A 25,525-nucleotide genomic window follows, 5' to 3' on the forward strand; every position below is an offset into this window, starting at 1 on the left:
TCCTTCGATCTCCTGGTCATGTTGCTTCTGATGCAGCCCAGTAAAATGTTAAAACATAAATTTTGAAGAGCACAAGGCATGCTTTTCTATCACTTATCAGATGCCATAGAGGATAATGTTCAGAACATTGATATTTCTTGTTTTATAAAAATATTTTTTCTTTTCCTTTTTATGTTTTATGTTTCCACTGTACAGTTATGAGGGAAATGCCTCTCCTATAATCATGAAGACACTGTTGGCTTTAATTTATTTTCATTTGGTTTCATCTAAGTGGCATTTAGCACCTGCAGAATAGATGGTTGTTGACATGTTTTCTAATTGCTCTCTGTTCCTACAGAGTTTGCTAGATTTTGTAGTTATTTTCAACTATTTTTACCAGTCAAAAGTATCACTTAGAATTGGAAATGCCCATGAAGTGTGTTCCAGGTTTGAGGGTTCATTCTGAACAAAATTGTAAGTATCAATAGACATGCTGCATGTGAGTTCTAAACATTTTTTGGTAGATTGAAATTAAGAGAGGGTTTGTCTCTACTGGATAGAAAGTTACCAAAGCTGCGTATTTCCATTTGTTTGTTTGCTTGTGTGCTTGTTTTAGTTGATTATTTAGTTATTTGATTGCTTATGTGTGAAAGCTTAATTTCAAGGTGGTTTTTTGTGTGAGAGGTTAGGATGCCTGCATAGTAATGCATCAAGTAACTACCTAGTCTTATGTCAGAGAGGACATTTTGACTTTTTCCCTCAGGTCTTATGTCCATTTGTGTGGCAAGAACATTTCATTGTAACATTTTGAGAACTTAATTTATTTCTGAAACTGCTTCAGCAAAGCTCATCTGATTATGTCTTATTGAGGACAATATGTTCCTTCTAGATGATATTAAAAAAAAAAAAAAGTATTTTTCCTTACAAGGAAAGCTTAAGAAACCTTAGGTTTCCTAAGAAGGCAAAAGGCTGAGATGCCGGAGTGGTTTGCAAAGAGCTGACAGCATGGTGCTAACACCTTTCTCCATACAGCTAAACCGGTTTTCTTTGATCAGACTAGGCATCTGGAGAGGCCAGCCAACTCACTTCAAGTGAATACAGTGTGCTACAGTTCATCTGTTTGCTGTAGGACTGCTTTCAGAAGCATTTTAGGAGACATTTTTCTGGCTGGAATATCAATTCTTAATATCATTTGCTTAGTCTGGGGCTCCAGGCTGGATCATGTTTTCTCAGGATCAAACCAAAATGATCACTAAACTAATCAGTTCTAAAGTCACACCCTTTCTTTTTAAAATAAATGGGATTGTCATTGATTGCTTATGTTTGCTTTATAGTAACATTCACTTATGCTGTTGGAATCATACTGCGTCACTGTTTTGCAAACTTTGTGTCCTGCTGCGCTCCAAAGCAGGAGATGGACAGAACCACAAAGCTATGGAGTAATGTTCTTGTGGCTCTTACATTTAGAGATTTCTTGTAAAGGGGAAAAAGAATCATAGGAGTAAAGTGGTAAACATTACTTAATCATCTGGTTCTTTTTTTTTTTTTTTTTTCTACTTTTGCTGTAAATACCTTTAGAAATTGTGGATTCACCATTAATTAAAAAAAATAGAAAAACAAAAAAAAAAAACAAAAAAAACCCCAAAACACAAACCCAAAACAAAAAAGAAAACAACAATTCTCTCTGAAAAAAAAGCCAACCCCAAAAAAACAACTAGAAGAAAGCTATGTAGAATATCTGCTCACAAGGGAAATGTAAGTGTCTATTTTCCTTAAACACCTTCTTAAACAATTCTGATATATATATATATATATAAAAGAACTAATTAGAACCATTCTGTCAAAATAAAAATCTTCACAAAAACAACCCTAGGCAGTGCCAGCATGGATAGGTCTTAAATTATTATTCCTTAAACAAAAATATTTTTACTGGAAATTTCCAATTTACTGACTACAGCAAGAACTTAGAAATAAGCTCTTTCCATGAATATGGGGAAAAAGAAGGAAAATAAAAAAGAAAAAAGGAAAAGATTAAACAATGTGGCCATGTCACCTGTTAAAACCAGACTGAAATTAATCCTACATTATCCAGAGCTGCATCATAGGAAATCCAGCTGTGAATTGTTTCTTTGTTGGTTTTGTTGTGCCTTTTATATGATCTAAGAAAAAACAGGCTTTTGCATGTTTTTTATTAGAAATAGTTTAATTTATCCTGCCAATTAAGGACACCATCTTTTCAGAAGGTGAGTGGGTAATTAGAACTGGTATTTTTTGTCATTTTATGCCAAAGCATAAAATTCAACATTTCATTTCACCAAGGGGATTTACCATTCTGCACAGATAGATATGTCTTTGAAGAAGATGAGGGCAAAGATTCCCTGAAGAAAATGTATTAATCGCTCAGTATCTTTTAGAGACACAGTGTAAGCTATATAATATAGGTCAAGAACAAAATACATATAAATCCCAAGCTTGTCTAAAAGAAATTCTCTGGCTCTTCATATTAGGATTTATACTCAGATTGGTCTTCTATTCTATATAAGAAAGCAGGAATTCCAACTAATACAGAAAGTAAATTCAAGTACTGACCCCCATTGACATCCCACATAGTCCATATTTGAAGCCTTAATATAAAGCCTGTCTCCTTACTGCTTCTGTGCATAAATACAGACTTCCTCCAGGGAAACAACTATAATATTTTCTTTTGTCAATCCCTTGGCAGAAAAAAACCCCAAACTTCTGATCACCCAATTCCAAAAAGGGTAAGCTTTTTTATCCCTTATGTTATAGGGTCATGAGAGCAGACAAAACATCACCCAACTATTCAAATTTTGTTTCGGTTTTTGTCTGTCAAGAATCTATGTTCCTCTTAGAACATTCAAAGCTTCTTATAAGAGATGTCCAATTCATTTTTATATGTAGAAAACACTTAACCTTACATAATCAGGACTGTGTGTTCCCTTATCTCTATTGCTCTGCTTTTAGCTGTATATTCCTATTTAACAATGCTGAGAAAGCTAGAAATATCAAGGGGTGATCTAACCCACTTCATAAAGACACTGTAAAAATGTTAGGGTTTTGTAAAGGTCTTCATCTTGCTGCAAAGTCTGATAATATAAATGAAAATCCTTTTTCTTTGTTCAACTTCTGTGCCATGTGTAGGAATATGGATAAGAATATAGAGTCTAAATGAAAGAATATGTGAGGGTATTGATTTTGCTTATATAAAATAGAAATGAGTACTAGCTATTTTACTCTGAGTGGCTAGTCCATATTACAGTAGTGACAAGTTTTTTTCCTTTTCAGAAACTGATCTATATTCGGCTATTGCTTATGGATACATTTGTAAAGTTCATTATTCAACAACAGTCTTACCCATACATTGCAACATATAAGCAGTCCATTGAAGCATTCTCCTGAGACTGTTTTTGTTTTGAAATGTGTTTTCTGTACATATTTTTCGCATGCTCTTTCTAGAGGGCACAACCTGTCAATACATCATACTGCTGCTGCATTTCTTTAGTTGACCCCAGCCAGATACTTCTGAGTGATTTGGTAAGAAGCACTCAGTTGCATTGAGAACACTGCATTCCCATGGATCTGATGGGGACTCAAGTCCAACTTCTGTTCTTCCATTGCACAAAACTGCTTTTCATGCCTCTCAAGCAGAATCACTCCTTCCTACTAGAAGTGCTTTCAGCGCTTGATGTTAAACTCTGTGCTTCCCACTGCAATGACTGTAGGAATGTAATGAACTTCTGGCCTTGTATAGTGCCACCATGCACTCTGTTAAGGGAGTAAAAGCTAGTTGCTCAAGAAGACAACATCAATCATGCCTGAGATTTTGTTTGCCTGTTAAATAATTAAGTTAATGAAGAAAACAAGTCTGCTTTGCAATGGAACATTGGCTAAATGAATGTCTGAACAAAGATATATCCTTCATAAATACTGTTCAGTATTATTAAATAAGTTCTTGACCAGTCTGCTCTGGGCAGAACATCTTGCTTTCAAGTAATGCATATGCAGAAATCATTAGTACTTTGCACATTTATAATACTATAATATACATAATGAAATGAAAATTACTCAGATTTCAACATTAGTTCCTCTCCTGTTATTATCTTAGAAAAAATGAATTATGAATCAATTTCATAGAAATTTTTGATCACTGTTGCAAATATTCTGATAATTTTTTTTCTTTTTCAGTGCAGGTGAATTTTACAAAGGGATTTGCACAAATTAAAGAAATAAGGTTTTAAAGTAATTCCTCACAGGAAATGAGGCCTAGACAGTTTTGAATGGTGGAGTTAAAATGATTAAACCATGAAAACACTAAACAACATAACAATCTAGGTGTTTCTGAGAAAAAATGTATGAAAATGTGATTTTTATACAGCTCTGAAAATACAGGAAGAAAATGTAAGAAGAAAAAGAAGTTTGACATATTTAATACTCCACTTGCCATCATTGTATTCTAAACTTGTCCTTATGTTTTTCACATTTTGCTACAGCTTTCTTTCAGATGTCTGATTTTTTTCCTGACTCCTGTTTTACAAAATTCTTCCTCTGAGTCCTGAAATCCAGTGACAGTTCAGCTTGTCTTCATATAATTCATACAGAGGGTGACAGAAACACTGCTATACCACCATCTTTTGAAGCTCAGGTCTGAAGTAATTAGTATGAAGTAGATATCGTTCCTTAGCAAGGGAATGAAAAAATATGCTTAAAATATTGGAAAGCTGATTTAATCTCTAACATCAGAGAATGAATCCCATTATAACCTGACATTAACTTGTGGGCTTTCTCCTTAGGGAAAATTTATATTGTAGAATATACATGAATCAGACCAACTCTAAACAGTCAGGATCAGATTCACTAATTAGATAAGATTCTCATGTATTTCTCTGAAGTACAGAGGGACAGGAAATTGGATGAAAATTATCATCAGGGAATTCCCTTTATATTAGATAATTCCCTCTGATTTCACATGTGGCAGATTGAGGCCATACACCTGATGTTTACGAAAATATCCAAGTCAAAAAAAAAAAAAAGCTACAGTTTGTTCTGCTTTATATTTCCACTAATAACCTGAAAAAGAACATTTCGTCACTGCTAGAGTAGGTTTCCATTAGAGCTATCTGTTTTCATTGGGTAGTCAGTGACCGTTCCCAAGAGATCCTGAGAAACGAGGACACTCTATTTTTGCCTGTTGTTTGGTAAGAGGGGAAGCACATCAAGACAGGGCCATTTTTTTTAAAGATTACGTCGTGGTTTAAGCCCAGGCCGTAAATTAGAACCACGCAGTTTCTACTCCCCCCGCCCCCCAGAGGGATGGGGAGGAGAATCGAAAGAATGTAACTCCCACGGGTTGAGATAAGAACAGTTTAATAACTAAGGTATAACACAAATCACTACTGCTACCACCAATAATAATAATGATAAAGGAAATAACAAGGGAAGAGCCCGACAGAGAAGAGGACGTGCCCTTCCGGGTAGCTCCGAGTTACATCCCCTGGCATGACGTGCTGTGGTATGGAATACCTCTTTGGCTAGTTTGGGTCAGGTGTCCTGTCCCTGCTTCCTCCCGGCTTCTCCTCCTCCCTGGCAGAGCATGAGACTCACAAAGTCCTTGGTCAGGGTAAACATTCTGACCAGCAACTACAAACATCGGCTTTATCAGTATTATTCCCAGGCCGAAAGTCAAAACCACAGCATTGCACCAGCTACTAAGAAGGAGAAAAACTGACTGCTGCTGCTGAACCCAGGACAGATTGTTATGTACTACCTCTTTGTAATATGTAGTATGTAGTGTGTAATATGTAATATGCAGTATCTAATGTGCAGTATGCAGTACATAGTATGTAGTACGTGTATTATTATGCACTACCTTTCTGTAGTTACTAAGAAGAATTTTACTGTAAGATTATCACCATATTGAAAAGAGAGGAAAAAAAAAAAATCCATGCATATTTTACAAATTAAGCAACATTTAAAATTTTAATGTTCAACACTTCATATACGTGCATATATATATATATGACTTGTCATTACAGCAAGGAAATAAGACTGAGAAAATGAACCCTGGTTATTCTGATCATAGCTGAACCTAAACTGAATCATATTTTGCAGTCTTTTGTGATTTAGTAGTGCTTGATTTGGAGATTATTTCAACATTATGATTAAATTTTTGTATAAAATTAATAATGCACACTCAACTTTGAAAAAAGTTTTTTGAGGGATCATTAACAGCCATATTCTGTTCTACATCTGCTGCCAAATATGCCTTTTCCTCAGCCCTCTCTTTATATGTTAATAGTTGTTTAGGAGAGGGTATATGCATTCTCTTATCCCTTTAATTTTTATCTTTCATTCACCTTTCATCTTACTTCTTATTTATTCTTTATCTTTGTATTCAGTAATTATTTCAAAATTCATTGAGTGAGTAATGAGGGTAGAATAACCTTCTAGTGTTATTATTTGTGAAATATACAGTTACTGTAGGCTAAAATCTGATAAACATAGAATAATTATTTCACTATAATGTACTAGTAAGTCTCCTCCACAGCATGAGAAAGTAATTAACCTGAAATGTGAAGCACGAGCACTGCTGAAAGCATAGCTTTGTGATATGGGTTTATTTTTTTATTATTATTATTGCTTCTTCCTTGTAATTAGATTAAAAGTTGTTGGACATTTTTATAAATATGAAATAGCAAATATTTTTCTGCTGTAGATGAACAACCATGCTGGACTACTGAGTGAAAGATAAAATATAAAATTTTTGTACTGAGGACTATAAAGTATTTGCAAGACCTTAAGTGTCTACAGTGAGTAGCAATTCAAGACATCCAGAAAGGGATTGCTTCATTCCTGCAGTTGCTTTTGTGCTTGCTTTCTTTATTTCTTGACAATATTGCGTCCAGCTGCCTGTGGTTTCTCTTTGTTAAGCTCATTTGTAGCTGCCTTTTGACCAAAGACAAATTAGGAAATGAAAGGATATGCAGTACTTTCCTTTTTACCATCTCAGAGCTATCCTCTTTAGTCAGCTTAGGCTGAAGAAACCACCATTTCTTTGAGGGTGTGTACCTCAGGTAAAATTTTATTCCTACCTATCACACTTACTTGGGGTCAGCCTTGTAAAAATACCTTCCAGTTATCTGAACCAAGTAATTCTGTTGATTATGCTGTTGTATTTCATGCTTTCACTGTATGGGCAAGGATGTGCATTTATTCTTCCCTCTCTTCTTTTTCTGAGCATTTTTGTGTAACAAAGCAAATGAGTGGTGAGATTCTATTGCTAAGAGTATCATTCAGGTAGAATTTCCCAATCTGATCCTCATAATGCCAGAAAAAAGATTAAGCTTTTCACTCCTTCCTGAGCAATTTTTGGTATTTTAGAAGATCCTCGCTGGTATATTTCATCTATATCTTATTTAGAATCAGTTTTCTTTTCAATTGCTTGGAGCTTTTTTTTTTTTTTCTCTTGAAATGGTTTAGATTTTCTCTTAAATATCTTTTTATCTTTTACTTCATACAAGGAAAATCTCAAGGGCATTCTAAGAAAATAACACTGCTCAGAGAGAAAAATGAGTTTCTAAAGGAGCTAATTCAGTTTTCTATAATGGTACATATGAATATGAAGTACATTTAAGTGCATCTGTGTATACACATGTACATGTGCATGCATATATATATATAGAATGTTATATGATTTGTATTTAGGCATATTTAAAAATAAAAAATTATCTCTTTTTTATGGATTTCTTATATACTCTTACAGACAGACCCAAGCATGAATGTATGCATGAATATTTATGCATAGAAACCCTGGGTGTAAAATACTGTGTATCTGAAATACGGTAACATCTACTCATATATTTCCTCCACCCACTTGTGATTTAAATGTTTCTTAAAGTATAATTATTTTCCCACTATTTCATAGAAAATTACAGCTGATTAGTCTAATGCCCTGTTGAAGCCAACTTCAACCATTCAAGTTAAGCTGGCTGATGTAATCTAATATACAATTTGAACAGTTAAGTACATGGCTCAAAAATTATATCTGGGTATCTGTACATCTGTTGACGAAATTAGACCTCATAGCAGCCTTTCAATATCTGAAGGGGGCCTACAAGGATGATGGAGAGGGACTCTTATCAGGGACTGTAACGATATAACAAGGTGTAATAGGTTCAAACTAAAACAGGGGAAGTTCAGGTTAGATATAAGGAAGAAGTTCTTTACTGTGAGGGTGGTGAGGCATTGGAACAGGTTGCTCAAAGAAGTGGTAAATGCTCCATCCCTGGCTGTTCAAGACCAGGTTGGACAGAGCCTTCAGCAACATGCTCTACTGGGAGGTGTCCCTGGCCATGGCAGTGGGTTTGGAACTGTATGAACTTAAGGTCCTTTCAAACCCTAGCCATTCTATGATTCAATGATTCTATGACTAAAGAAAATATGGTGACACAGCCCCTAAATTCAGGAACCAAAAGCATATATCATGGGCAGTTGATATTTGGGATAACATATGTGCTGAAATCCATTCTAATTACAAAAGTCTTCATCTATTGCACATGAGTAAACAGGAAAAGGTTGACTACAGCTTGGAGAAGCACTTCAAACATATTCAGCTAAAAATTCTTCTATCTTTTTGATACAAATTTGTTTCGCAAATTACAAATAGTAGTTCTTCTAGCTGAAAGAGTAATAATACTATATCAATCTATTGTATCGTTTAATATAAGAAAAACCTTGTCCTTCCCCAAAATTTAAACTTAACAAAACATAGGGAAAACACTGAATGTTTTTTTGTGTCTTTTCTGAGTAGTTTGCAAAATACTTCCAAATTCAAAACATACAATGCTCAGCATTGTTGTTTGGAATATATGTGCATTCAAAAGCAGCCAGAGAAGTGGTCCTTGTATGGTCTGTGTATTGTGCTCTCTCCTGAGCAGAAGATCCATGTGAACCTCATGAAGTTCAACAAGTCCAAGTATAAGGTCCTTCACCTGGATTGGCGAAATCCTCAGTATAAATGCAGGCTGGAAAATGAATGGGTTGAGTGTATTGCAGGTTTTTATTATAGATTAATAGATAATGAAGCTAGCTACCAGATCCCAGAAAAGGCTGGATTTTCAGATATGTGAAAACTCATATATTGTATTAATATACAATAAACTATAAATAAATAACCTTTACTTAAGTAAAAATAACATGGTAGAGAAAAGTTTGATGTTAGTTATAGGAAAAAAAATCTTGTCATTAGACATAAACTTGCATACTTACTTTTGCTGCATTGAGAAATACAAAAGCTGTGTTCTTTTGCTGTTTCATGGGGTCTTTTTAATTGCATACCCAATAAAAACTACCACAATAGGGATTTAATTTCACATGTTAGGAAGAAATGAGTGCAGTGATCATTCCAAAGATATTTTTTATATTTATTATTATTTTAATACTATTTTTGCAAAGATAACTGATGCCTGCAGAGAATAAATTTCAAAGAAAACTTCATAATTTTCTTTTTCTCATTATTAGAAATGTTTCCAAAGTAGTAAAAACATTTCCTTAACCTAAGCTATACAGATAAGTACTTCAACATTTATTTTTACATTTTCTTTTATTTTAAAAATACTTTACTCTGATGAAGAATTCAGAGATTAGAAAGGAGAGTTACAGACTGAAAAACAGTTCAGTTCTTTGAGCAGAATTAATAAGAATATGTTGATAACATACCTGGTGAATATTGGATACATGGTGCATGATGACCTAAGCTGTCCACAGTCATTACTAACACTTGTTCAATCCTTGTTCTTTTTTTTATGTTCACACACACCAACCTTCAGGGTTCCTCTTCTCTTTATGGTTGCATCTTTATTCTTGAGAGACATCATTTCAGTGTTCTTAAACTGCTATTTAAGAACTTTTTTTTTTTTTTCCACATCAAAGTTAGCTAAATTTACAAATACTATACTTAAGTGTTCTGGAGTTTTATATTTGCTAGGTCACAGCCACTGCTGGACATTAGTCAGAGAATCAGTTTCTCGCTTTTTTCCATTCTCGACCAGAGAGCACTTGAGTATGTAATACAAACTAGTACAGATTTAACTGCAAATATCAAATGATATAGCCTCATTGCTCACTGTCTGATCAATGGCAAGAACACTCCCTTTTGAAAAATCAAATTCCTGGGAAATTCAAGTCCTTGATTTTAACCATTTAAAGAAGAATTTTCCACTCCCCTGTGGGATCTGTTTCACTTTAATTTGTGAGTGAACTGTATATCTACTTTGCAGTCCTGGAAGACCTTCTCTTATACTTGGATGCCTTTGGAAATTCTTAGACTTTAAGCAAGTCTTTTAAAGTTTGCATTTGGCTTCAAAGGCAGTTCAGAAATCCTATCAGCTGTCATTCCTCTGTCCAACTGTACTTTGAAGCAAATGTTCACTTTAGTAATAAAAAGCAGGATGTATCGAATATTCTATAAATGAAAGGCCAAGCATAAGAAGTAAAAAAACCCAACAAACCAAACCACCAAAAAACAAACAACACTGTGATCACGTTGAAGATTAGAAAATGAAGAAAGGCCATTCAATTTCTCTCTTAATTTTATATCTGAGTGCTGCATCATGGCACATTAAAAATATCAAAAAAAAAAAAAATAATTCCTTTCCTTGCAGCACTGCCATCAGAGTGGAACAGATTAAGATTTGTGTCTGATAAACTTGGAAAATGTAGTGTTTGATCTTTGAACTTTTTAGGATTAAGTAAAAAATTCCAACAATGAAAAACCTGCAAGAGAGTCTGTTATAAGACATATCCATTGGTCTGATATAAAGAGTTCCACAGTCTTTTACCTCGTAGCCTTAAATAGTTTAAAACAGAGATAAATACTGTTAGATCCCTATTATGTGCTAGCTATATACTGATTAAATACAGTGAAGATAAAGTGCTTGTACAGGCCAGTGCACTTCAAAGATGATTTAAATATTCACCTAGATAAAGTATGCCTTGAGGTCTTTGAATGATCACCATGTATTCCATTATCTTCCATGGTACACACTCACCTGAATTCAAAGTCAGAATCTGTTAGAATGTTTTTAATGATAACAGTACTACTGTACAGCATGACCAAAATGGGTTGGTATTAAAAATGATATCAAAGATGACCTGCAGAGTTGGAAGTAATTAGTGAAGAGGCAATGTCCACATTTTAAAGGTCATGTTCACTTATTCATCAGCAAATATTTACAGACCTACACACACTGAATTTCACTCACTGCTGATCTAATTGGTATGTCCCAGCTTTTGTTCTGCATGGGGAGCTGGCTTCCTCTTCTTCACAAAGATATTAAAATACAGCGTTAAGATTCTTAAATACATTCCAGCTAAATTAAGATGTGACCACTCTAATAATATTTACTCATATGAAATCTAATACTGGGTTTAATTATACTGTTTGGGTGTATGTGTCTAAATACATATGTGTAAATATATATATACACACATAAGTATAAAGAAGTAGACTTTTTTTATTTGGTATATCTTTTTTTTCCATTGTCAGGCTGTTGTATCTGGCATATCTCAAGATGAACAGGTTTTATTTGCCAGGATGTTATCAACCATGTATCAACTATGCTCTACAGTTAAATCATATCAACATGTGTAAAAACTAAAAATATTTTCTGGAACTTTAGGTTCATGTGTTTATCTGAAAAACATGGGGATAGTATCTGTAATGTCACACGTCTATATCTTGTTATCCTTGTTATCTTCTTCTGTGAAGCAGAAATATTTTAAAGAGGTGAAAAATTGATGATAATGTTCTGCATCTGTTTAATTATGGAGAAAAATATCCCACCTTTTGACGTTCTATCCTCATAAATTTAATTTGAAAGAGTTCACTATTCATAAATATGTACAGATTTTATTTCTACTAAGTTTAAAAAAATTAATTCTAACAATGCCGTGCTGTGTAAGGGAGTTTGAATGAAAACACTAAAAATGGCATGAATATTGCAGCACAGCGAGCTGTAAGTAGTCCGTGAGGCTCCTGGAGTGAGCAGAGGATAATTTCTTAATCCTGTGGATAGACTGCCCAACTAGAAGAAAATCATTACTAGGCCTTACTTGTTGCTTACAAGCACAGATGAACTCATAAAAAAGTCAAAACTAGTGGCAACCTGGGCTGTAGCGATCATCTCCTGGTGGAATTCACAATCTGGGCCAGATAAAGGGTAGAGTCAGGATGTTGAATTTTAGGAAAAAGAGCTTTCAGGTTTTCTAATGATTTAGTGGTTGGGACCCCCTGAAAAACTGCCATTAGGATAAAGGAGCAGAATGGAGTTGGAGTAATTTAAGTTTGACCAGAGGTCCTCCTTGTCAAACTAAAGTGTAAGAAGAAAATGCACAGGCAGTAGAACCAGAGATATGTATTCTAGGAAGAATACAGGGACACTGTGCAGGTTTGTAGCGGTGGCACCAGGAAAGTTTAGGCACAGCTGGAGCTGAATTTGGCAGGGAATGTTAAGAATGATAAGATGGGTTTCTATAGGTATGTTGCTCAGAAAAGGAAGATGTTTCCCTCAATAAATAAGACAGATGAACTACTAAAAGCTATCATGGAGAAGGCTGAGGTACTCAATAATTTCTTTGCCTCAATTTTCTTTGGCAATCACTCATCTCTCAAGAACCTGAACCTAAAGGCAGCGACAACAAAGACTCTTCCATTGAAGTAGACCAGATTTGAGACCGCCTGAGGAACTTTACTGTGAGGGTGGTGCGACGCTGGAAGAGGTTGCCCAGAGATGATTTGAATGTCCCATCTGTGAGAGCCTTAAAGGCCAGGCTGCATAGGACTTCGAGCAACCTGGACTAGTGGGAGGTGTCTCTGCCCATGATAGTGGGGTTGGAACTAGATGATCTTTATGGTCCCCTTTAAACCCAAACCATTCTATGATTCTGTGAACATACACGAGTTCATGGGACCCAATAAGATGCATCCTATCGTCCTGGGGAACTGGCAGATATAGTCACTAAGCCACTTTTCATGATGTTTGATAAGTCATGGCAGTCAGGGGAAATTCCCAGTGATTGAAGAAAAGGGAATATTACATCAATTTTTAAAAAGCCTAATAAGGAGGACTTATTGACCAGTCAGCCTCACCTCTGTGCCCAGTAAGATCATGGAACAGGTCCTCCTTGAAGACATCTCAAAACATATGAAAGACAAGGAGGCAATGTCAATACAACTTCACCACAGGCAAGTCATGCCTGACTAATAAAATAGCTCTCTATATCAGAGTGATTGCATCAGTGAACAAGGGAAGGGCAACTGATGTCATCTACCTGGACTTCTGTAAGGCCTTTGATATGGATCCCCAAATATTTTTGCCTTCAAACTGGAGAGGTGTGGACTTCATTGGTGGATAAGGAATTGGCTTCATGGATGCATCTAAAGAGTTACTGTCAACAGCTCAATATCCAAGCGGAAAACAGGAATCAGTGATGCCCCTCTGGGTCTATACAGGGACCAAAAATGTTCAATATATTAATCAGTGACATGGTGTCATTGATTGCACCCTCAACTAGTTTGCAAATAACATCAAGCTGACTGGTGTAGCTGATATGCTAGAAGAAAGGGATGCCATCCAGAAGGACCTTAGCAGGCTGGAGGAGTGGGTCTGTGAGAACCTCATGAAGTTCAAAACAGCCAAGTGCAAAGTCCAGCACCTGAACGCTGGGGAAATCCTCAGTATAGATGCAGGCTGGGGAATGAATGGATGGAGAGCAGCCCTATAAAGAAAAACTTAGGGGTGCTCATGGACAAAAACTTGGACATGACCTGGCAGTGTGTGCTTGCAGACCAGAAAGCCAATCCTATCCTTGGCTGCATCAAAAGAAGCATGACCAGCAGACCAAGGGAGGTAATTCTCAGCATCTACTTTGCCCTCACGAGACCCCACTTCGAGTACTGTGTCGAGTTCTGGAGCCCACAGTACAAGGAAGACACGGACCTGTTGGAGTTAGTCCAGAGGAAGGTAACAAAATTAGTCAAAGGACTAGAACACCTCTCCTCTGAAGAAAGACCCAGTTGGGATTTTTTAATATATTTGCATCTCTTTAGTGGCGTCAAAGGCTATAAAGCACGGAAATATTATGTGACAAAGGTATAGAAATATATACAGATAGTTTTATGAAGTGAAACAGTAGTATGTATTTCAGCTGAAATTAAAAAATAGTGTTTATCTCTCAACTAAGTGTAGCCATCTGGGTAACATTTCAAGGTTAGTTTTTTAATCTTGGTCTATTTTTCCTCTGTAGTTAATGGGGATCACTTATCTCTTCTAAAACAGGTGTTCAGTGTAAGCTGGATGAATACCTCTTTCCATGAATTGAAGAACTGAAGAACTCTTTCCATGAACTGAACTTTCCATGAAGTATTCTCATACTAGTTGAGAACAGTAGTCAAGTTTACACAAGCTAAATCTTGCTGAAGTGGGGATCTAGATGAAGTAAGTTAGATAAAAGTTTCAGAGCACCAACATGGTTGGCATTCTTTAGAATTCTGTTCCAGGATACATTTCCTCAGGTCCCACGGTTTTAATGCGTTTTTGATCTCTTCAGGAGGTAACCTTATCATATAGATCACACCAGTGTCCTTTGAATTTATAGTTCCTATTTGAGAACTTACCTTTGCATCATCTAGTGAGACTGCCATGACTTGGGAGTTACTGCTTGAAACCCTTTGGTGTAATTGAGATCAGTGAAACACTCTCACTCGTTTCTGAGACACATTCTCTCTGTGACTTCAACTTTCAGTGCTTACTGTAGTGACTTACCTAATTGCATATTTCATTCTAGCTTTCCTGGGGCACTTGCTGATTCCTCTGCATTATCTGATTCTTTGATGTCTATTTTAAATGAATAAGATTTGCTTGTAGAAAACAAATAATGTTCTTGACAACTGCTTCCCCCTTCTTTCCTTAATAGAGCACCATCTGTATTTATGCATGTACTGTAGAGTGTTTATTCATTTTAAGTATAGAAAAGCGACAGCATAATTATATCTGTAGATTAAGTATTTTCTGCTGCTATTTCTTTTTTGCTGAGGATGATAAAATAGAGAATAGACAGAAGGTAGAATACAGACATTTTTCTGCTAAAAAGGGTCCATTTTTATTGTGCCTTTCAATATTTAGATATGTGCTTTTTTATATTATTCATATTTTTAAAACAATAACTTTGTGCAAATAATAAAATATGTAGATACATACGTACAAAGTAAAATTCAATGTTTCCTAAACTTTTAACTATAGTGAAATCTATGTTAGAAATTCTTTCATTTTCAAATTAGCTGACATTAGATATAATCTCTACAATACATTCTTTCATTCCTTAGATTTCCATGATTGTTAGATCTATCTTCTTAGTACTCACATCCCTGTATTTTAGATAGCTCAGCAGACAGTGGAGCAGACACCCAGCTGGGCCTGACATGTCAAGTGGTTGGAGTGAGTGCCCAGTTCCTCTGCACTGACATGGTGGCATAGGGCCATCACCAGTGTATGTGGGAGTGAGCATATTTGTGTTGTGGAGTACAAATCCTGATCTGTGGAAATAAATCCGAACAGAAAAGAAATAGCTCCATGAGGAAAGACAAAACCACTGAATAATAAAGGAATTATCATCAAATATGATAAGAATATGCTTTCAAATGTTATTTGCCATCACCATTTTTGTACACAATCAGTTTTTGAACAATTCAAAATGCATGTTTCTTTTCTTCATTCAATATCTTTACCCTCCACTATACAATTTCATCTGAACCATTAACATCGTGATTGTAATTATTGTGTTCCTAGCTTTACCCCAGAGAAATTCCATTGACCCTATGTGGTTTCTTCTGATTTATATCAAGATGAGGAAGATGAAATTCTAACCATTTGTTTTCCATTATAATAGAATGAGGAAAACTGTGTTATAGCCTTTTGACATAGTCTATCCTGTTATAGCTTCAGGAAATGAAAGCTGTTAAAAAACCCTCTCCATTCCATTTTTTAATGTCTGGTTTAACCTTTCCAGCCACATTAACCTTTGTATTACTATTAGTGGTTCAATTATTCATAAACTCCTTATTCCTAAAATGCTTGATATTATGCATATTTTACAGCTTCCATGACTTGAAATTTCTTATTAATTTACTTTTCCAAATTCTTGACCCTAATAGAAAAGGTTATTTCCATTAGTGAGACTGAGCTTATGTCACTCAGTTTTGACATGCAGAACTGCATTTTGTCTACTTGTTTGCCAGAATTCAGTAACTGGCTCATTAACTGATTTAAATCTCTTTATACTAGTGATTCAGGTAAGCCAAATATATCCAGTGATGGAAAAGAGCTTTGATGCCAGTACTGTGGTTGGCTGGTATCTTTGTTTTTTTTCTGGACAGTTAGTAAATCTTAGTTATTCAATAGTCAGTGAGTAATTAAAGAACAATGTATAGCTTTGACTATAGTATAAACCAAATGCACTATGAAACATACTAGACATTTTTATGGTGAATAAGTGATTTTATCTCGGTAGCATTTTCCAGCACTGACATGGAGTAGGAAAGAGATATGGCCACTGGAGCCACCTGACATATGAACAAGGCACAATATATCACTGATAGTTTTATAGCTTCCTAGTAGAAATAGGAAAAAAAAAATAGAGGTGAATGGGAACAGCTGAAGAAAGAAGCTTCCTCCTTTGATGTCTTATAATAGCACTATTGGAGGAATGGGAGGTAGGACAGCTCTTTCTTCTGTCACTCCTACTGGCCTTATTATGGTGATTTCAGGCACCGTTAATGAAGAACCATTTGCTTGGTTCTGATTGCAGTCACTAATTTGCTGGCCACTGCTGTCTTGGGCAGGATGATTAAGAGGAAGGAGAGAGGAAGGAGAGATCATGGAATGTGAAAGGACTACCTGTGACTCCTACTTCTCTCTGCAATTCTGTTCTGTATCCTGTGAGCTGGCAGATGAGAAAACACTTTACCAGTGACTGTGAAATGTCAGGGCAGGTAAAATCAAGTTGTTTCTGTTTTCCACAATTGTTTCTCATACAGAAACCCAGAATATGCTTTGGTTGAGCAAAAGCCTGTAATTTTAACGGGGTTATGATTTTCTTGAGTAATAGCTTGTGACTGGCTTATTGCTACTTTCCTTCTCACATTCTGCTCTCTCATTTTTCCAGCTCTTTCTAGTTATTGATATTTCATCTGCAGAAAGTCTGAAAAAAGTTTCTGAAATTGTTTGCACTGAAAGGGAGACAAAGAAGGTGGACAAATTATAGAGGATGTATTGTAAATATGCATAATAACAAATATGGAACAGGGAATATATATGTGAAAACTTGTTTATCTCATACATAATATTAAAAGATGTTTCAAGACAGGAAATTCAAAAGCACTAGAAATAAATTCATGTTTCATTCATATAATTGCACAGTTAAATTCAGTCCCACAGGAATTTGATGTGAGAATTTAATGTCATTTTTAATGTATTATACAAATATCAAGGAAATAAATATACAGCTGCAAAAATGAGCTAAAATAATAGTATATGTAAGTGTTACAAAACCTCATGCCTTAAAGCTCTGACTAACCTCTCTAATAAAGGTCAAAGTGGAGAAAAGGAGAAGACAGTTATACATTAATTTCTACACCTTTCTTTAAAGCAGTTAAAACCATCAAGCATCAGAAACAAAACTGGTTCAGACTATTGATCCAGTGAAGTAGACCTTGTGTTCTAATATGTTAATGCCATGGATGCATACAACTGAAACATCTCATCAGCCATATTACATTTTATTTTAGTTTTTTAGCAACCATCTTCCAGGTCCCAATAGCTAGGGCAAGAATTATCATTATGGGCATTGCAGGACATTGCAGAAACACAGAAACACCACTCTTAAAATTAACATCATGCTTTTAGAAAGAAAGTTTTTCAGGTTTTCAAACATTATTGATAAAATTTTGTAGAGCAACCAGATTTTCTATAAGATCGCTGAAGTCTGAGTCTGCTAAATCTTGTGTTTAAGCTGTGTGAAATATTGATTCTAGCTTGGATACAGACATGTTTCTTCCCTACAAATTAAAAAAATAAAACGATCATATACTTTTATTTAAATTACCATACACAGAAAAACTTTGTCTAGTTCCTTTTGAGCTTCTCCCATGCAGATTTCCTGGAATTCAGTTATATTTTTTGATACATAAATTATGTGTCAGCAATATATGTGTGAGTTAAGTTCCAAAACTCTTCTTTGTCAATAGAAATTCAATTAGTAATACTATCATATCAAGAGACATGGCAAAGCGACTGAGAGACCCAAACTCTGCTGGAGCAGCAGCTGGATCACTCAGATGGCACTTCTTGGGCCCTGTATGACATCACAGTATCACAGTATGCTAGAGATTGGAAGGGACCTCAAAAGATCATCTAGTCCGATCCTCCTGCCAGAGCAGGAACACCTAGATGAGGTTACACAGGAATGTGTCCAGGCAGGTTTTGAATGTCTCCAGAGAAGGAGACTCCACAACCCCCCTGGGCAGCCTGTTCCAGTGTTCTGTCACCCTCACTGAGAAGAAGTTTCTTCTCAAGTTTAAGTGGAACCTCTTGTGTTCCAGTTTGTACCCATTACCCCTTGTCCTATCATTGTTTGCCACTGAGAAGAGCCTGGCTCCACCCTCGTGACACTCCCCCTTTATATATTTATGTACACTAATAAGGTCCCCCCGCAGTCTCCTCTTCTCCAAACTAAGAGACCCAGCTCCCTCAGCCTTTCCTCATAAGGGAGATGCTCCACTCCCTTAATCATCTTAGTTGCCCTTCGCTGGACTCTCTCCAGCAGGTCCCTGTCCTGTGCCAGTGCAGGGAATACTTTGTGTCTGCGCAGCTGAATCCTGTCCCTAGTGACTGAAACACCTCACTTATCTCCAAACTTCTTCCCAAGGGATCACTACTTGGATGTCAGAATCTCTTCTTTGAAGTCCAGGAAGCGGCTTGCAGAGTACAATACATGAGACAGTACAGTGCAAATCATCACTTTGTGTAATAGTTTTCTTGTGCTAAGTGCAAACAGATATTTGTATGACCACGTGTGAAGACTTGGGAATGATAAAGTTCTTGCAGGCACAATACATAAAAGTGAATTTTATCTGTTGTACATCATATGATAAATTTTACGTGATTATTTCTTTGCTACTCTTTTAGTCATAAGAGATAAGATTTAGTTTCCTGTGGGTGTTTGTTACTTTACCATTTCAGAATTCTAGTTCATTATAGTAATTTGTGGACTTATGAAGAAATCCCCACCATAGATGTAGAAGCAGTTCATTTCTTAGATAAAAACCATGGTTATTTCAAAGAAAAATTAAAAACCTGTATATTGAAAAAATATTTTTAATAATAAGAAAATCAATAGATTTATTTCAAAAAATTAGGTTTTCAGTTAATTTAGCTATCGTCCTATACAGGCAATATCTTATTGTTTATTTGACATGCTTATAAGATTAGTATTTAAATGCTTAGTTGCTATTTCACATCCCACATTTCAAAATATAGATATTTGAAAACCTACTTTCCAGTTCTTACATAGTTTACAGTTGTTAGACATGAGCAAGAATAGATACAGTACCTTTCAGAAATACAAGTTTTAAATATAAGGCATGAAAAACTATGCAGTTATTTATTTATAAAACTTTTTAATCCTTTTTTTTTTTAACGTCCTTGATAAAGTAAATCTATCCTAATATATCCACAAAAAAATGCCATTTAAAAGAGCAACTTCAAATGTGAACACCTCTTGTGATAATGCACTTTGCATGTCAAAGCTAAAGACACATTTTCTGCCTATGTACTAGTAACCTTTTAATATAACCAAGTAACCACTGAATTTTCTGCCCTACATGTCTTGAGACTTCATTTGAATCTTACAAAATACTCTGACTCTGACCTTTTCATGCAAGAGAAGTCAAATGTGGTGACATTATCAAAATCTGTATTTTATTATTTTTATATTTATCACTTCTTCACACTGTGTGAAATATTACGTCAACTTTTTTCTTCAAGTGCAATAAAATAAGACTCTTCAAACATTTATTAAGATATCACAAGATATGTCAATACAGAAAAGAATATTTTAATATTTTTTTCGACTGGTTTATATATTTACTTCACTAATACAAAAGCAGTTCCCAAGTAACTGAGTTACTGCAGATTTTTATTTGAATTTATGTATTGAATGTAAGAGCTACTAAGTATAGGCAAATCTTACTAATTTAATATTTCCCATATAAATATTGTATTAGACATGCATTTTTAAAAATTGAATTGAGTTGAACCTATATAATTTCCTGACTGAAAAAAAATTCAGATGCAATGATTTGGGAGAAGAAACACTGTCTGAAAAGAGATTCCTAGAAAAAGTTAAGTTAATTAGGAAATTTAGAAGCCTAAAATAAAAACAGAACAGAAATATTTAGATGCAAGTGCACGTAACAGTGATTTTCAGGAGATTTCCAAGATCGTCTATGACACAGTAAAAACCAAAATATATTCATGAAAATTCATTGCTTTCAGTTAGGCTATGAGGGGCTTTTTTGTCTTTGTTCTTCTTTGAACATTGTCGTGGTTTAAGCCCAGGCCGTAAATCAGAACTACGAAGTCCACTTCCCCCCCCACCTTTCTTCCCTCTGCTCCTGGAGGGACGGGGAGGAGAATCAAAAGAATGCAACTCCCACGGGTTGAGATAAGAACAGTTTAATAACTAAGGTATAACACAAATCACTGCTGCTACCACTAATAGTAATAATGATAAAGGAAATAACAAGCAAGAGAATGCAACCGCTCACCAACCGGTACCTCACCCCCACCCTGCAGTGATCCAGCCCTTCCGGGAACTCTCAGTTCTACATCCTGGGCATGATGTGCTGTGGTATGGAATACCTCTTTGGCTAGTTTGGGTCAGGTGTCCTGTCCCTGCTTCCTCCCAGCTTCTCCTCCTCCCTGGCAGAGCATGAGACTCACAAAGCCCTTGGTCAGTCTAAACATCGCTGTTATCAGCTCCATTCCCAGGCCGAAAGTCAAAAACACAGTGCTGCAAAAGCTACTAAGAAGGAGAAAAACTGACTACTGCTACTGAACCCAGGACAAACATGTACATATCCTATCTGTTGTGGATGACGGTCACAAACTTGCCATTCTTGTATTTCAAAGAAATAGAGGGAAAATTAATCCTTTTAACAGAATTATAAGTTAATATTTTTGTGCTGTGATTTTATTTTTTTTTGTCTAGTCCAGTCCTGTTCTGTTGTCCCACTTCCCTTGTGTACAGAAATAAATATTGGGGCGGGAGAGGTGAGCAAACAACTGTATGGAGCAGAATCTCAAAGATTTAGCTTTCTAGCCAGTCTGTAAAACATTGAAAGGTTTGGGATTTGGTTCAGGTTAGGTTGGATTTTTTTTTTTTTTATATAGGGTATTGTTTTTAATTCAGGGATTTACTGTAGTCTCATTAATACATATCCATTTTTTTCTTCATTAAACTTGTGTAGGAAGATTTTATTGTGATGGTGGCTTGCCAGATTTACCTTTTACCTCTGTGTACGTCTATTTCTTAGATCAGTATTTGTTTTGAAGATTCTGAGGAGTTAATTTTTAATTAAATCTCGATTTTGATGAAATAAAGTATGATTAAACAGTTTTCCATGCTACCATGCCCCCAAGCCTACTACTTTTAAACATTTATCTTACAGAATCCTATTTGTGAAAAGACAAGGTGTCATGGTTTAAGCCCAGGCCGTAAATTAGAACCACGCAGTTTCTACTCCCCCCGCCCCCCAGAGGGATGGGGAGGAGAATCGAAAGAATGTAACTCCCACGGGTTGAGATAAGAACAGTTTAATAACTAAGGTATAACACAAATCACTACTGCTACCACCAATAATAATAATGATAAAGGAAATAACAAGGGAAGAGAATACGATACTGCCCGCCGGAAAAGAGCCCGACAGAGAAGAGGACGTGCCCTTCCGGGTAGCTCCCAGTTACATCCCCTGGCATGACGTGCTGTGGTATGGAATACCTCTTTGGCTAGTTTGGGTCAGGTGTCCTGTCCCTGCTTCCTCCCGGCTTCTCCTCCTCCCTGGCAGAGCATGAGACTCACAAAGTCCTTGGTCAGGGCAAACATTCTGACCAGCAACTGCAAACATCGGCTTTATCAGTATTATTCCCAGGCCGAAAGTCAAAACCACAGCACTGCACCAGCTACTAAGAAGGAGAAAAACTGACTGCTGCTGCTGAACCCAGGACACAAGGTTATTGTATAGGTTTGTCTTCAGGAGCAGCCTGATACTGGATCAAGACTCATGATTATGAGAAGGCATTAACCCATATCTGTGTGGTTAACTAAGCCCAAAGATGAGGGAGATGCAGATTTGAAAAAAAAAGCAAGTATTTTTTTACATTTATTGAACAGGAAGAAGTATATTGTGGAGAAAGTGATGGTCTTTACTACAACTTAACTTGGTGGAATATGTTGTGAAAATTCATATCTCAGGGTCTTTGATCACACACCTTTTCTGAGTGTGAGGAGTCACTGATTTGGATGCTCTGCTTGCCCCCACCAGATTACAGGGTTTCCTCTGTCCATCACTGCTCCTTCACCCTCCCCGAGTCTCTGTGTGTGCTGTGATCGGCCGTTAGTAATATAACCTTAAAATATGACAGAAGTAGTTGGTTGTAGGATATCAGCCTGAAAAGTAGGACTGCCAAAAATGGAAAAAGCCTGTTACCCTTCTGCATAGGAAGGCTCTGCAGAGGGATCTGGAATCGTCAGCAACATGTGTATGAAGTTAGATAAGATTAATTTCAACAACATAAATTAAAAGTATCTCTTATCTTAGACCCCCAATGTATCATAAACTGTTCTAAATCTTATCTGTTTTACAATTTTTGTAGAAATCATTTAAATATAAAATACTTGTTTTAAAATTTAAGATAATTCTCATTAATTAAGAAAAATGGCTAAATATAAATACTTATTACAGTGCTTAATCTCATCAAATGATTTGTATTTATCCTAGTGTTTAAAAAGTGCTAACATCCAGGAACAACTGCTTTGGATACTCAGACCAGTAACATTCTTTAACATGGTGGATAGATAGCCTTTCCTGGCCCCTGACTACTGTTGTCATGCCAGGAAATGTTTCACAGAATCACAGGCGGGCTAAGGCTGGAAGGGGCCTCTTGAGATCTAGTCCAGAGTTCAAACAGGATCAGTTAGAGGAGGTTGCTCAGGACTGTGGCCAGTTTTATTATCTCCAAGGTGGGAAATTCCACCACTTCTCTGGGCAATTTACACCAGGGCTCTGTCACCCTCACAGTAAAAGTGTTTCCTAATGTTCAGAGGGAACAGGTCCTGTGCTTCAGGTTGTGCTCATTGCTTCTGGTTCTGTCACTGACACCACTGAAAAAACCCTGGCTTCCTCTTATTTACTCTCACCCCACCCTACTAGGAATTTATACACCTCAATAAGACCCCGTGTCCCACATAGCCTTCTCCTCTCCAGACTAAACAGTATCAGCTCTCTCAGCCTTTCATTCTATGAAAGATGCCCCAGTCCTTAATCATCTTTGTGACTGTAATTTCACTGACTTCCTGTAGATTCATTCTAGCAAAATATTACATTAGATTTTTTACCTATTTCTGCTGTTGTTATAGCTGGTCTTCAGTTAATTTCCTCAGTGCTTAGTACTTTTTCTTTTTTTTGTCTTTTAATATTGGGCCGTATGTTTTGTTATCTGATCCAGCACCTACAATAAATGCTCGGAGCGATGCAGAGATATTCCAGCCGCTCCAGCCAATGAGCCAGCTTTGTTTGGAGATCGACTCAGATGCCTCTATACAAATGCCCGTAGCATGGGGAACAAACAAGAGGAATTAGAGATGTGTGCACTACTACGGGAGTATGATATAGTAGGCATCACAGAAACATGGTGGGATGGCTCCTACAACTGGAGTGTTGGAATGGAAGGTTGCAGACTCTTTAGAAAAGACGTCATCTACCTGGACTTGTGCAAAGCGTTTGACACTGTCTCACATGACATCCTTGTCTCTAAGTTGGAGAGACATCAATTTGATGGGTGGACCACTCGGTGGATAAAGAACTGGCTGAATGGCCGTATGCAAAGGGTTGTGGTCAATGGCTCGATATCCGGCTGGAGACCGGTAACAAGTGGTGTCCCTCAGGGATTGGCGTTGGGACCGGTCTTGTTCAACATCTCTGTTGGTGACACGGACAGTGGGATTGAATGCGTCCTCAGCAAGTTTGCTGATGACACCAAGCTGTGTGGTTCGGTTGATATGCCATCCAGAGGGACCTTGACACGCTTGAGAGGTGGCTAATGCCAACCTTATGAAATTCAACCAAGTGCGAGGTCCTACACCTGGTTTGGGGCAATCCCAGGCACAGCTACAGGTTGGGCAAAGAAGAGATTTAGAGCAGCCCTGCAGAGAAGGACTTGGGTGTGTTGGTTGATGAGAAAATGAACATGAGCTGGCAGTTTGCGCTTGCAGCCGAGAAAGCCAACCGTATCCTGGGCGGCATCAAGAGGAGTGTGACCAGCAGGTCGACGGAGGTGATCCTGCTCTTCTACTCTGCTCTTGTGAGACCTCACTTGGAGTATTGTGTGCAGTTCTGGTGTCCTCAACATAAGAAGGTGTCCTGGGTTCAGCAGTAGCAGTCAGTTTTTCTCCTTCTTGGTAGCTGTTGCAGCACTGTGTTTTTTACTTTTGGCCTGGGAACAAGGCTGATAACACTGATGTTTAGACTGACCAAGGACTTTGTGAGTCTCATGCTCTGCCAGGGAGGAGGAGAAGCCGGGAGGAAGCAGGGACAGGACACCTGACCCAAACTAGCCAAAGAGGTATTCCATACCACAGCACGTCATGCCAGGGGATGTAACTGGGAGCTACCCGGAAGGGCACGTCCTCTTCTCTGTCGGGCTCTCTTTTCCGGTGGGCGGTATCGTATTCTCTTCCCTTGTTATTTCTCTTATCATTATTATTATTGGTGGCAGCAGTAGTGATTTGTGTTATACCTTAGTTACTGGACTGTTTTTATCTCAACCCGTGGGAGTTACATTCTTTCGATTCTCCTCCCCATTCCTCTGGGGGGTGGGGGGGGAAGTAGACTGCGTGGTTCTAATTTACAGCCGAGGCTTAAACCACGACAGTTCTTTTTGAAAATGAGCAGCTGTCCACCTTGCCTGATCTCTCAGAGGATCCTTCTGTTGTGGGGTTGCTGAAGGTCGAAGAACAACAAGTGCCAATCGCAACCACAACAGTGCACCGGCGGCAGTATCGCACCAACCGAGACTCCCTGATCCCCATCCATAAACTGATCCGTAGTCTGGAGAGTCAGGGAGTGATCAGCAGGACCCGCTCACCCTTTAATAGCCCCATATGTCCAGTGCGAAAGTCTAACGGAGAGTGGAGA

Source organism: Psittacula echo (genome assembly GCF_963264785.1).
Source record: "Psittacula echo genome assembly, chromosome: 3".
NCBI classification, from domain to species: domain Eukaryota; kingdom Metazoa; phylum Chordata; class Aves; order Psittaciformes; family Psittacidae; genus Psittacula; species Psittacula echo.